Here is a 12318-nt window from a genome sequence, read left to right as displayed (position 1 = left end):
ATGGGCATCGCCAGTTATTTAATAATGACTTTCTGATGGGGAAGCTCATAAAATGAGAGGTGAAAGTACTATCTGACCAAACCTTAGTTTCCCTAAGACCGCTGCACTCTATATAAACTCTAACTTTGAGCTTTTTTCTTAAGGACTGTTGTGTGAACATCATATCCATGTTTCCAAAGTGCAGGGGGAGGCGGTAACAAGGTAGACAACTTGAGACCCGGAGACTGCAGGAACCTAGGTCAGTCATTCATATTCCCAGCATTGCATTGAAGTAGGCAAGAGGAGGCAGTGTAATTGAATCGAAAGTACCCTGAGTTTTAGTTCTGGATCTGCCTTTGTCACTGCTGGCAAGTTTACAGAATTATAGAATTTGGGATTTGGAAGAGATTAGCAGCTGACTTGTCCAGCCTGGACACAAAAGAAATCCCCACTTAGAACTTAGCTGAAAAGTGGTTATCTAGCTTCTGCTTGAAAAGCTTCGGGGGAGGAGAGCCCATCACATTCTGGGCCAGCCCGTTCCACTTGTGGAGGGGTTAGGGAGTTTTCTCTGGCATTAAGCCTGAACTGGCCTCTTTGTAATTTCCACCCCCTGCTCCTGGTTCTGCCCTCAGAGGCCAAGCAAAGCAGGTAGAACCCTTTCTTCACATGATGGCTCTTCAGACACTTGGGGATGGTTCTCAGGTCCCCTCTGAACTTTCTCTTTTCCAGGCTAGACATGCCCAGTTCCCATATGACATGGGCACCAGGCCCTTCACCCCTTCTGGTTGGCTTCTAGACACAGTCTAGCTCAGCAATGTCCTTTTGAAACTGTGGCACTTAGAAACGGATATGATGCTCTAAATAGATTCTCACTTCATTAGTCTTTTCTTTCCTCTTCTATAGGATGAGAGGGGGGGTTGGGTCAGATGATTTCTATGGTCCCTTCTATATAGAACATCCTATAACTTTGCCCATATTTTGTAGAAGTGAAATCAAACATGGAGGAGTGGGTGATTTGCTCATTGTCTGAATTAGAACCCAGGTCTATTGACTTCGGGTGTTGGAAACTTATATTCAATCATGTAGCTTTCAAAATCATTTGAGATTTCACATCTTTTTATGTGCTTCTACCTGGTGCAACATTAATTGGGGGCCTGGAGGGGGTAACAAAAGTGCAAATTGACTATATCTTTCATGTATTTTTCTTTCAAGGAGCAAAGAATGGAAAGAATACTAGATTGGGACTTAAAGGACCTTACTTCAAAACCTACCCCTGCATTTACCACCTAATGGAATATTGGGCAACTCACAGTACTCCTCATTTGTAAAAGGAGGGCATTGGCCTGGATGATCCCTATGGTCCTTTCTATTCAGTCATTTTTCAGTTGTGTCTGACTCTGTGACCACATTCAGCTTTTTTTTGACAAAGATAATGGTTTGCCATTTCCTTCTCCAGCTCATTTTACAGATGAGGAAACTGAGGTAGACAGGGTTAAGTGACTTGCTGCAGGTCTCACAGCTAGTAAGTGTTTGAAGTTGGATTTGATCTCATGAAGTGAGTCTTCCTGACTCTGGGCCTGGCAACCCTAAATAAATGATCCTGTGACACCTTGGGATTTCTATGGAAGACAGGTACAGTCACCTACCAGAGATGATTTTGCCAATTGTTTAAATAGCTTGATCATTTCCAGTGTTCACTCTGAAAAAAGATTTTCTTGTAGCATCAACACTGGCAAAATCATCTCTATTAAATTCAAGTTGCTTCCCACCTAGAGTGAGGCTGTCATTTTCTTCCTAAAATACCTTCTTCTTTGCTCCCCACCCTCTTAGCATTTATTTTTGCAGAATCATAGCATCCTGAATCCTCAAGCAAAGCTTTCCCCGAGCTCTGTGATGACGAAAGAAACTTCTACCCTCGCTAGTGACCAAGGTGGTCCGGGGTTTCCTCCCGCACTGTGGCAGAAGAGGATGCAGCTGTAGACAAGAAAAATAGTCCTGTCAGATTTCTTTAAATGGGTCCATCTTTCTGCAGAGGAGTGGGTGGAGAAGGAGAGAGCATTTAGTGAGCTGGTGTTTCTTAAAGAGACTTTTGAAGCCTAGGACTTGTTAGTTAGCAGAAGACTTTGGGCCTATCTTTTGTGCTAAGGAAGGTATTCTTCAGAGAAAAAAACATATCCAGTATTGTGCGCGTGATTGTGTTTTGGGAATAAAAGAGGCCTTACCTGTCATAATGCACATTGGCAGACATCTTTGAGCTTATAGTCACTTCCCTTTGTTTATACTTCTTCCAATTTACATTTCTTCCCCTGGGGCCACTACCTTTTTTTTTTGCCTTGAACACATTATATTGTCCAAGCTTTCATCTTCTCTGGGGGAAGGGTACAGGTTGCTAAGCCTTCCTTCCTTGTCCTGGCACTCAATGCTTTTCACAATCCTAACTCTACTATACTTTCCCAAATTTACTTCATGATACTTTCCTTAATTCCTTCGATGGTCTATCCAAACAGGATTCACTGCACTCCTTTCTCAGCCCATCCTTTCTGCATCTGTTGTTGTGGAATCATTCAGTTGTGTCTGACACTTCATAACCCCGTGGACCGTAGCACACTAATGTGAGTGGTTTGCCATTTCCTTCTCCAGCTCATTTTACAGATGAGGAAACGGAAGCAAACAGGGTTAAGTGACTTGCCCAGGATCACACAGCTTGTAAGTGTCTGAGGTTGGATTTAAACTCAGGTCTTCCTGATTCTAGCCCCAGTGCTTCATCCACTGAGCCCACCTAGCTGCTGCCTTCTGCCTCTGTTCATACCTATATAAGGTGTCTTCATTTATATTTCCACCTGTTGAAATCTCTCTCTTCCTTGAAAGCTCAGCTCAAATGCCATCTTCTTCAGGAAGTCCAAAGACCTGTGTCTTCTGTTAACTCAGATAATTCATGTGAAAGCATTCTGGAGACTGAGGCCTTTTAATGTTCTCCAACTGGAAATAAGACAGTGGCTTTTATACACAGAAGATACTCAGTAAAGTGTAAGCGATTTAGAAAGAACATTTCTACTAATTGAACCCAGGGGATGGAGTGTCAGATGGGGAGAGGAAAACTGCAACTAATTGAGAGATGGATTCCAAAGTCTGTCTATCTCAAGAAGGGGGTTAGAAAGTCAAGGACCTAGAAATTGATCCTCTACAAAGTAGACTGTCAGCTCCAATTGTGTATAGCAGGGAAAGTCCAGGCCCTCTTCCTGGCTTTACGAAGATTTGCCTAGTGAAGCCCTTCCCTTTTGAAATCCTGAATTTCATTTGGTGGATAAGAAAGGTTAATAAGGGGAAGAATAATGGATTGAAAAGGGCAGCTATCCATCTCGCTGCTAAGTGGCTTTATGTCCCTGTGTCTGTATTTTAAAAGAAATGAAATCGTCTGCTAGGAAGGGGTTGGTGATGACTGACAATAATTACCTTTGTTTTAGGGTCTGTGGTTCAAAAGAAAGAGACTGGCTGAGGTTCTTTTTCTGCCAGCTCCCTGGGGGATCTTATGTAAATGATTAACCAGCCCTGTGGGGAAAGGTCTCATGCTAACAAATTGTTTCATTTGCTTTCTTGTGGGGATATATTGTCAAGTGTGAGAGAATGTAAACGATGAGAAATAAATTAGGATTTTTGTGATCTTAGTTAATAAGTGATAGCACTTTCCTCCTTGGCATTCAAATGCCATCTGTTATTTGTGAAATAGATTGAGTAATTTAAAGAAGTTTTCCCTATTTGCAACTTGGGGATGCCTATCTCAGAAGGAGCAGAGTGAAATATAATTTAGCTCTTTATGTGACTTGCCATCTCCCAGGTCATAGCAGTCCCTGAAGTGACTCAGTAGTGTGGCTTGCTACTATTTGCACTTTCTTTTTCCCATTCTTAATTGCTACCTGTTCACGTCATTCTGTTTTGTACCATCTATGAAAGCCTACAGGTTCAGGATTTGGTGGATTTTTAGAGTACTTTGTCCCGGTCTAAGCATACCCATGTCTTGTATTCTTTCCAGGTAGCATTTGGGATTGCCAGGAGTAACAATTTTGGGGCTAAAATTTTAAGACCCTGAAAATAAAATTCCCTTCTCTCTCTTTCTCCCTTCCCCCCATCTCCTCTAGTTCTATTTCCATGCAGAGGATAATGCCTATGATGACTTCCAAGAAGTAATAGACTCACATTGTTTGGTTTGTTTTTCTTTTCATGACCCCATTTGGTATTTTCTTGGCAAAGATACTGGAGTGTTCGTCATTTCCTTCTCCAGCCCATTTGACAAATGAGGAAACTGAGGCAAACAGGGTTCAGTTACTGGTCCAGGGTCACACAGCTAATAAATGCCCAAGGCCAGATTTAAGCTCAAGATGATAATCTTTCTGACTCCAGGCATGACACTATCCACTCTCTGCACCACTTAAGTGCCCATTAGGCTCATAGGATCATAGATTCAAAGTTAGGAGGAAATTAAGAGGTCATATTTTATTTTATAGATGAAGATACTGAGGCCCAGAGAGGTAGTGAATTGCCTAAGGTCAAAGGAGTAGCAATTGACCATGCTGGGATTGGAACTCTTGCCCTGATCACTGCAAACTCAGGTCCTGTCACTATACCATTGATTTCAGAATCCTCTTCTGCCACTAAGACAAGACTTAGGCTCAGCAAAGATTTCTGGATGGGGGCATCTTGATTTGATTGTTGAGCCCCTCACTTGTTTTTGCTTTGCCTTATTTTGGGGTTTTTCTCTTCTTCCTTCCTTCCTTCCTTCCTTCCTTCCTTCCTTCCTTCCTTCCTTCCTTCCTTCCTTCCTTCCTTCCTTCCTTCCTTCCTTCCTTCCTTCCTTCCTTCCTTCCTTCCTTCCTTCCTTCCTTCCTTCCTTTCTTTCTTTCTCTCTCTCTCTCTCTCTCTCTTTCTCTCTCTCTTCCTCCCTCTCTCTCTCTCTCTCTCTCTCTCTCTCTCTCTCTCTCTCTCTCTCTCTCTCTCTCTCTCTCTCTTTCTTCTTTCCTATAAGGATCCCATTTCATCTTTGGCAGTTTTCTTTCTTGTGCATGTTCCACAGAACTCATGAAATAATTCTGTCAAATCAGGCAAGCTGGACTGATTGTTGAAACCCTGGCCCTGTTTTCATGAGTCACTATAATAGCCACACTGCAATCCAAAAACTTAACCGAAAGGACAGTATGGATGGGGAAGGGTTTTCAGTTGTGTTTCGTTGGTCGGCTTGGACATCCTCCACTGATTCTCATTAACTCCCGTACCGACTTGATGAAACCCTGGGTGCCGATTGCTCCTACTTTCGGCCTTTCATTGAAATACCCTAAACAAAAATAAGTCCTTGGGCCCTCATCTGTTGATGTGACAAGTAAAATACACATCATTTTTTGAGTAACCTGAAAGAAGCCAACAGGTGTTGGAGGTTTGTAATTTGCATCTGGTCTTACAAATTCAAGCCAGGGGCTAGCTAAATCTTCTTTCCACTAACTGCCCCCCCCCCCATCAAGTACCCACATATTTCTTGGAAGTCATTATTGGTAGTGTTTCAGACATTTGACAAATGTTGAAAGGATTGGTGTCACGTGTGCTTTTTAAAAAAGGAAAATCTTCCAGTTGAGAACTAGATTTTGAAAGGTGATAGTGACTTGCACAATCTAACAATCCTCCATCTTCATGCAATGATTCATACATTACCTGCCTCACAGAATTGGCAAAAAGTAAAATACAATAACAGTAATTAAAAAAAAAATCATTGCTATTATTACCCCCAATGTAACCGATTCCAAATTTTGTCCACATGGTTAGTTTTTTTCAGTAGAAATGAGTTATATCATCTTATCTATGTTACTTAAAGGAAACTCAACACTTAAACATCTGAATTTTTGGAGCAAATGAATAGAGATGTGGGGAGGTTTCTTTTACCTTGTAGGAAGGTTCACTACAGTTTTTTGTGGGAAAGTGCATTCCTAATTTGATTCAATTTCTGAAAAATTTTTACATGCATTTTATCTAGAAAATGCCTACTGTGTAAATTGAGGCACAGTTATGATGAAATGGGGTTATCCAGGGCTAAAGGGTAAAGTTGCATCATTTGCAGCTCTTTAGAACACAATTCCTCAGGGATGTCCACTGGGCCTCTCACCATCCTTGTCCTTAACATTTCTGCTCAGGTCTTTGATATAGCTTACTCCTTTCTAACAGGCTAAAGCTTTTAGAGCTATTTCTGAAGGTTTTTGTTGTTATCCTAGTCCATAGTCATCTTAGTAGTTGTTCTTGTTGTTTTGTGAGACTCTATTATAGAAGAAAGGTAAGTTGGGGAAATGCTCCCTTCTTCTTATTTTTAAAAAGTCCCTTTAACTTCTTGTAAAGACTTTTGCTTGATGCTGTTATGTTTTCATAGCTCCCTATGCAGTGATATCACAGAGAGCTGAGGACAGTAAATTTTAGAAATTGTACTTGAAACAAGCGAGAGTTATATTTCTTGACTGCCTTGAAGTCAGGTTTTTCAGGCTCTCACTGTATCGTTTTAAGTGTAGTTCTTAGTTTCAAGTTTTGGTGGTTACTACATTTGTTGAAACAGAAAACAGAAAAGTATTAGAAATTTTGAAAATATTGACTTACAAATTGCTTTAATAACATTTCGAGAAGGTCCTTCTGTAATTCACTTTCCACTGTTTTCTCTGTTAATTCATGTCCATTGCTACCCATCAAATCTGACTTAGAGCTCCAGAAAGCATGACTGATCTGGCATAGCAATTCCAATACCCCTCCGCTCTGGGTCTGATTTTTTCTTAGTGCATGTTATCGGAGATGGATTGTTTATTGAAGATGGATTGCTTAGTGTTGTCCCTTGGCTATTATACAGACTCTCCCAAGGTAGATTATGAGCTCCTAAGGATAGGCTCTTTTATACCTTCTTCTCATCTCCTCTCCCTCCTCCCATTATTGCATATAGCAAAGTCCTCTGCATTACCCTGACACTCAAGAAAGCAGTTAGAATGAATTCTAGTCTTGTCTATGTTGAAAAAAAGGAAGTATCTGTAATATTTTATTTGTATGTCATCACAAGGACATCATAGTTCCTTTCAGATCTGTCTGTGTTTGGGTGAACATAGAAAATCTGGAATCAACCTTAACATCAAGCCAGGAACATTCAGAAACAGAGCAGGGCAGGTAATGAATTTTCTATTCATTCAAGGACTTCTTTTAAAAGAAAATTTTATTAATATAGTTTACATCTACATGATTTACATTTCCCAATGCCTCCCTTCTTCCTCACTAATTCTGTTTCAAGGAAGAAATATCAGTACTCTGGTATTAGAAATCACACCCCCATTGGGGGAAAGTAATTCATTAATTGGTAGTTCTCACACCTCTCAGATTGGCTAAGATGATAAATGCTGGAAGAACTATGGGAAAACAGGCACACATGTACTGTTGGTGAAGATGTGAAGGCTTCTAACCATTCTGGAAAGTAATTTGGAATGATGCCAAAAAAGCTATTAATTAAATTGTGCATACCCCTTGACCCAGCAGTACTGCTAAATTTATGTCCCAAAGAAATCAAAGAAAGGAAAAGGGCCCATATGTACAAAGATAGTTATAGCAGCTGTCTTTGTAATGGCAAAGAATTGGAAATTGAGAGGATAACCTCTCAGTTGGGAAATGGCTGAACAAGTTATGACATATGAATATGATGGAATATTATTACTATTATGCTATAAGAAATGATGAAGAGGATGGTTTCAGAAAAAATCTGGGACAACTTATATGAACTCTCATGCCAAGTGAAGTGAGCAGAACCAAGAGAACAAGCTATTCAGCTAACAGCAGTATTGTAAAGTTAATCAACCTTGAAAGACCTTTCATAACACTTATTAGCACAGTGGTCTACCACAGTTCTAAATAATTCGTGATAAAAAATGCTATCAGCCTTCTGATAGAGAACTGATGGGCTTATAGGGTAGAATAAAGCATGTTCTTTCTCCCTCTCTCTGTCTCCTATCATTTTTTTTGGTTGCTGCCTTTTTGGAGGAGGGGGTTGTGTTGTATATGGGGGAAACATGGCTAATGTGGAAATTTGTTGTGCATGCCTATATGTATTTGTAATGGTTGTTTATTTCTTTACTTCTCTGTGAGTAAGGGACAGGGAGTCAGAGGGAGAGAATTTGAAAGTGGAAAATAAAGATTAAAAAAGACTCTGTCCTTTAGAAAAAAGAAAAGGAAAAAAAAAGAAATGTGAAGTAATAAACACCAACTCTGTACTGAACAGAACACAAAGGATTTTTAAAGTATAAAAAGTCATCTCAATTTTTGGTGATTATGAAGTTTCTAGATTGTACTAGAATTTAAAATTTTAACTTTGATTTTTTTTTTTAGTGTTAACATTCAGCTTGTAATTGGCCAGAGATTCTCTATTATTTGATTCTAGACAGGTATGAATTTCAGGCATTGGATATCCACTTACAGCAATAAAAAAAATATTGGCATTCAGCAGATGTTAGTAAATGAAAAATCTAAATTCCTATTAATAGGTGGAAAAAAAGGAAGCTAGAAGTGAGTCTCTTTTTTCCTTTCCCTCATACCAAGATTATCTGAATCTTTCCGGGTCTATATTCTATGCTTGTCCTTTCTGAATTAGCTATTAATTGCTGGGTCCTAACTTCAGAAATGAGTAGTTATATGATAGACCTTTATCCCCCAGTAGCACCAGGGCTGTTGGTATAGCCTGGAGTCTTGAAGAGATTGACTCTGGGGGCCTCTTGTAATGACTAAGCCAGGCTAAATGGGCCTTCTTAGGCCATAAGCAGTCACTCAAGTGTAGCATTTTTGATCCCCCTTCTCCCTTACATTTTGTTCCTGTTGTGCATCCTCACATGGGCGCTGCTTATATTGTCCCATTTGTGCACAGGAAGGAAAGGGTTCCCAGAACGTATTACTCAGAACATCTATTCTCTGCCTGATAATGGGTGAATTCTGGGTCTTCCATTTTGGCTGAAGTTACAGGTTTAAACTCCATTGTTCTACCTTCCTCAAGATCACCACTTGAAATATCATTGAGTTGGAGTTGGAGGAGAGTGTGGCGGCACCTGCTACTAGCCTATCTTGTCTATTCAGTTGTGATTAAGCATGGGTTGATCCCTGCCTTGAAGCAGAATGCATTTGAAAGCAGACTTGTCACAGCTAGGCTACTCACTATAGAATACATACTTGTTGAGAGTAGTTGATTGGAAAAAAAAATGTGTATCCCCAGCACCTAGAACATAGTAGATACTTACTAAATGTAGCAGCAATTGATTATTGGCTGTCACTTCAGGCTTACCCTCTCCAAGTTTTCATTTATTTGGCTATAAAGTGGATATCTGAATACTTGCTCTCTATATCTCAGATGGGTGATGAGGATCAAATGAAATAACTTTTGAGAAAGTACCTGCAAACTGTAAAACCCTGAATAAGATATTATTCCTCTTCTATGGCAGGTGCTGTAAATGTAGGTGTCTCTTTCTCCCCCACCCCAGCCCTTTTTCCTACTGAAAGTACCAAAAGGAAACCATGCTCCTTACATATTCTTTTTTTTTTTTTAAGTGAGGCAATTGGGGTTAAGTGACTTGCCCAGGGTCACACAGCTAGGTACTCAGGAACTCCTGACTCCAGGGCCAGTGCTCTATCCACTGCGCCACCTAGCTGCTCTCCTTACATATTCTTGTCACTTCACTGTGATGTTTCACAATGGATGCTCCTCATAATGGACCTTTGAGCTGCTCCTTTCCCTCCTTTTCAACTCTTCCCTCCTCTCTTCCCCTCCCCAAATTAAGACAGATTTGGGATTTCATCAGGATTCGGGGGAGGGGAATGTTACAGTTATCCAGATATTATTTATTAGAAGTCTTCAGGCTTTAGCAGCCCACTTCTTGTGACAGGTAACAGCCTTCTCTGCTTCTCTTGGATGCAGTCCATTTTGTACAGTGGATTTGACTTAGACTGGTCTTCCCTAAAGGTCCTGGGGGCAGGCGAAAGGAAAGGCATGGGGATGGGGATGGGTAATCTTTTGGGAGTTTTTTAACTCTCATATTTAGAAGTCTTAAGTGTTGTGTGTAATATTTCATCATCTGAAAAATGGAGATGATAATACACTACCTGCCTAATAGAAATGGTGAAAAGCAAAATACTATATTATGGCAGTTGTAATGATTGCTATTTTTTAAAAAAAGTAATAAACATCTTTATTTATAGTTTGGGGTTCTAATTTTTATCCCTCCTCCCCTCCCCTCCCCTCCCCTCTCCCCCGCAGGCGGTAAGCAATCAGATATGGGCTATACATGTACAATTATATAAAACATTACCATATTTGTCATTTTGTGTTCAAGAAAACTTGAATAAAAGAAAAAATGAAAGTGAAAAATAGCATACTTCAGTGTACATTCCATCAATATTCAGTTCTTTCTTTGGAGGTTAATAGTATGCTTCATTATTAGTCCTTTGGAATTGTCTTGGATCATTGTATTGTTGAGAATAGTTAAGTCATTCACAGTTCTTCCTCAAACAGTATTGCTGTTTCTGTGCACAACATTGTCTTGGTTCTGCTCACTTCACTATCCATCATTTCATACATGTCTTTCCAGGCCTTTCTGAAATCATCCAGATTGTCATTCCTTATAGCACAATAATATTCCATCACCATCATATACCATAGCTTGTTTAGCCATTTCCCAATTGATGGGCATTCCTTTGATTTCCAATTCTTTGCCACCACAAAAAGAGCTGCTAGAAATATTTTTGTACAAATAGGTCTTTTTCTCTTTTTGAGGATATCTTTGGGATATAAACCTAGCAGTGGTATTGCTGGATCAAAGGGTATGCACAGTTCTATAGCCCTTTCGGCATAGTTCCAAATTGCTCTCCATAGCCAAAGCACTGGTGCCTTTTTTGACTAGTTGAACACTCCACCAACGGTGGGTATTAATTACTCTTATTACTCCCAATAGAATGAATCCAATATTGGTAAATATTGTCCATATTGGTAAATGCTAGTTTTTTCAATAGGAACATGTTATATCCTTCCTCTAAACAGGGAGTTAGATGTTTGTCCAAGAAGACATTCCATATTTAGTTGAGTAACTTTCCGCTATCTTCAGAAAGGTTAAATCTAATACAGGGACTGCAAAGTAAAGTGTTTTTAATGACATTATTCCAGTTACCCTGCCATTCAAGATTATAGCAAAATACCTTTAATTGAGGTATTATAGAAAAAAATGGATGGAGGTATTGTATGCCTGTATATTTCTAAGACAGAAAAAGGGGGAAAGAAAACAGATATAAGGTAATGTTTTGATTCAGGATTTCCTTTCCTTTCAAGTTTCAGGTTTGTGGCTTTAGTATTTTGAGTCTGGGAGAATGAGGCTGCTACCCTGTCCCTCATTCACTGCTCTGAGATCACACTATATAGGGTTGTTGGTACATTGGAATTTCAGACACATGTTTCTTATGAAACTTAACTTCATAAAACCCTGGGTGTAAGCCTCTGCTAACAGCTGTTTGCTCATGTAAAGCAGGAAATAATGTATGAGGAAGGAGGATAGTGCAGGGGAAACTTTTTTTTTTTTGACTTGTCAAAATTGGGGAGAAACAGACTGGGAGAAGTATTCCAGGAAAAATGTAGCACAGATTTCCTGATGGGATAGTGTCTGAGGAATTACTGGTGAATTGGTACTGACATGCCTCAAAAACTAAATGGCATGGGGAAATGTATAAGGTAGTGGTTGGATGCAGAGAACAGAGGACTGGCCTCTTCCTTGTTGGAATGTCTTGTTTCCAAGTAGACGACCTTACAATACAGTGTCCTATCTCTCCCAAGGCAGGAGTCATTCCCAGTCCTGTTAGTGTGACCCAGGCACAAACCACTGGGCCTTAATTGTATTTCCTTTTTTATAGTTATCATGCTGGTAACTTTTCCCATTTCTTGATGGTAATTTTTATTTTCTGTATTGCCTATAGTGTGGGAGGGATTATAGGTATGTCTGAGAGATCAGTGAGTATAGTGGGTTTTTTTTCCCTAAGAGTTTTAAGGCCTTTTTCCCAGCTCTTCCAAAAGCCCTATCTTATGAGCACAGCCATAGTTGCTGATGCTTTGGCAAGCCAGGCATACATTTTGAATGTTCAGAAGTCACTTGAAGAGCTACTTTAAATCTCTCTGAAGGAAGTAGGGTAGTCCCCACTTGCCTTCAGAGTTGTATAGCCCTGGGGCTTAAGAAGGGCATAAATTGAGGGCAGCTTAGTTGCGCAGTGGATAAAGCCCTGAATTCAAATTCGGCCTCAGACACTTGACACTTACTAGCT

General features: G+C 40.0%; 1 protein-coding gene across 1 annotated transcript in view; it reads left to right on the top strand.

Annotated features, from left to right (window-relative positions):
• Window positions 1–12318, top strand: part of DUSP22 (dual specificity phosphatase 22) — an 81306-nt gene that overhangs the window by 43308 nt on the left and 25680 nt on the right. The gene's annotated exons all lie outside the window — the stretch shown is intronic.

This window comes from Dromiciops gliroides, chromosome 1 (assembly GCF_019393635.1).
Source record: "Dromiciops gliroides isolate mDroGli1 chromosome 1, mDroGli1.pri, whole genome shotgun sequence".
NCBI classification, from domain to species: domain Eukaryota; kingdom Metazoa; phylum Chordata; class Mammalia; order Microbiotheria; family Microbiotheriidae; genus Dromiciops; species Dromiciops gliroides.
This window is presented reverse-complemented; position numbering and strand designations above follow the sequence as displayed.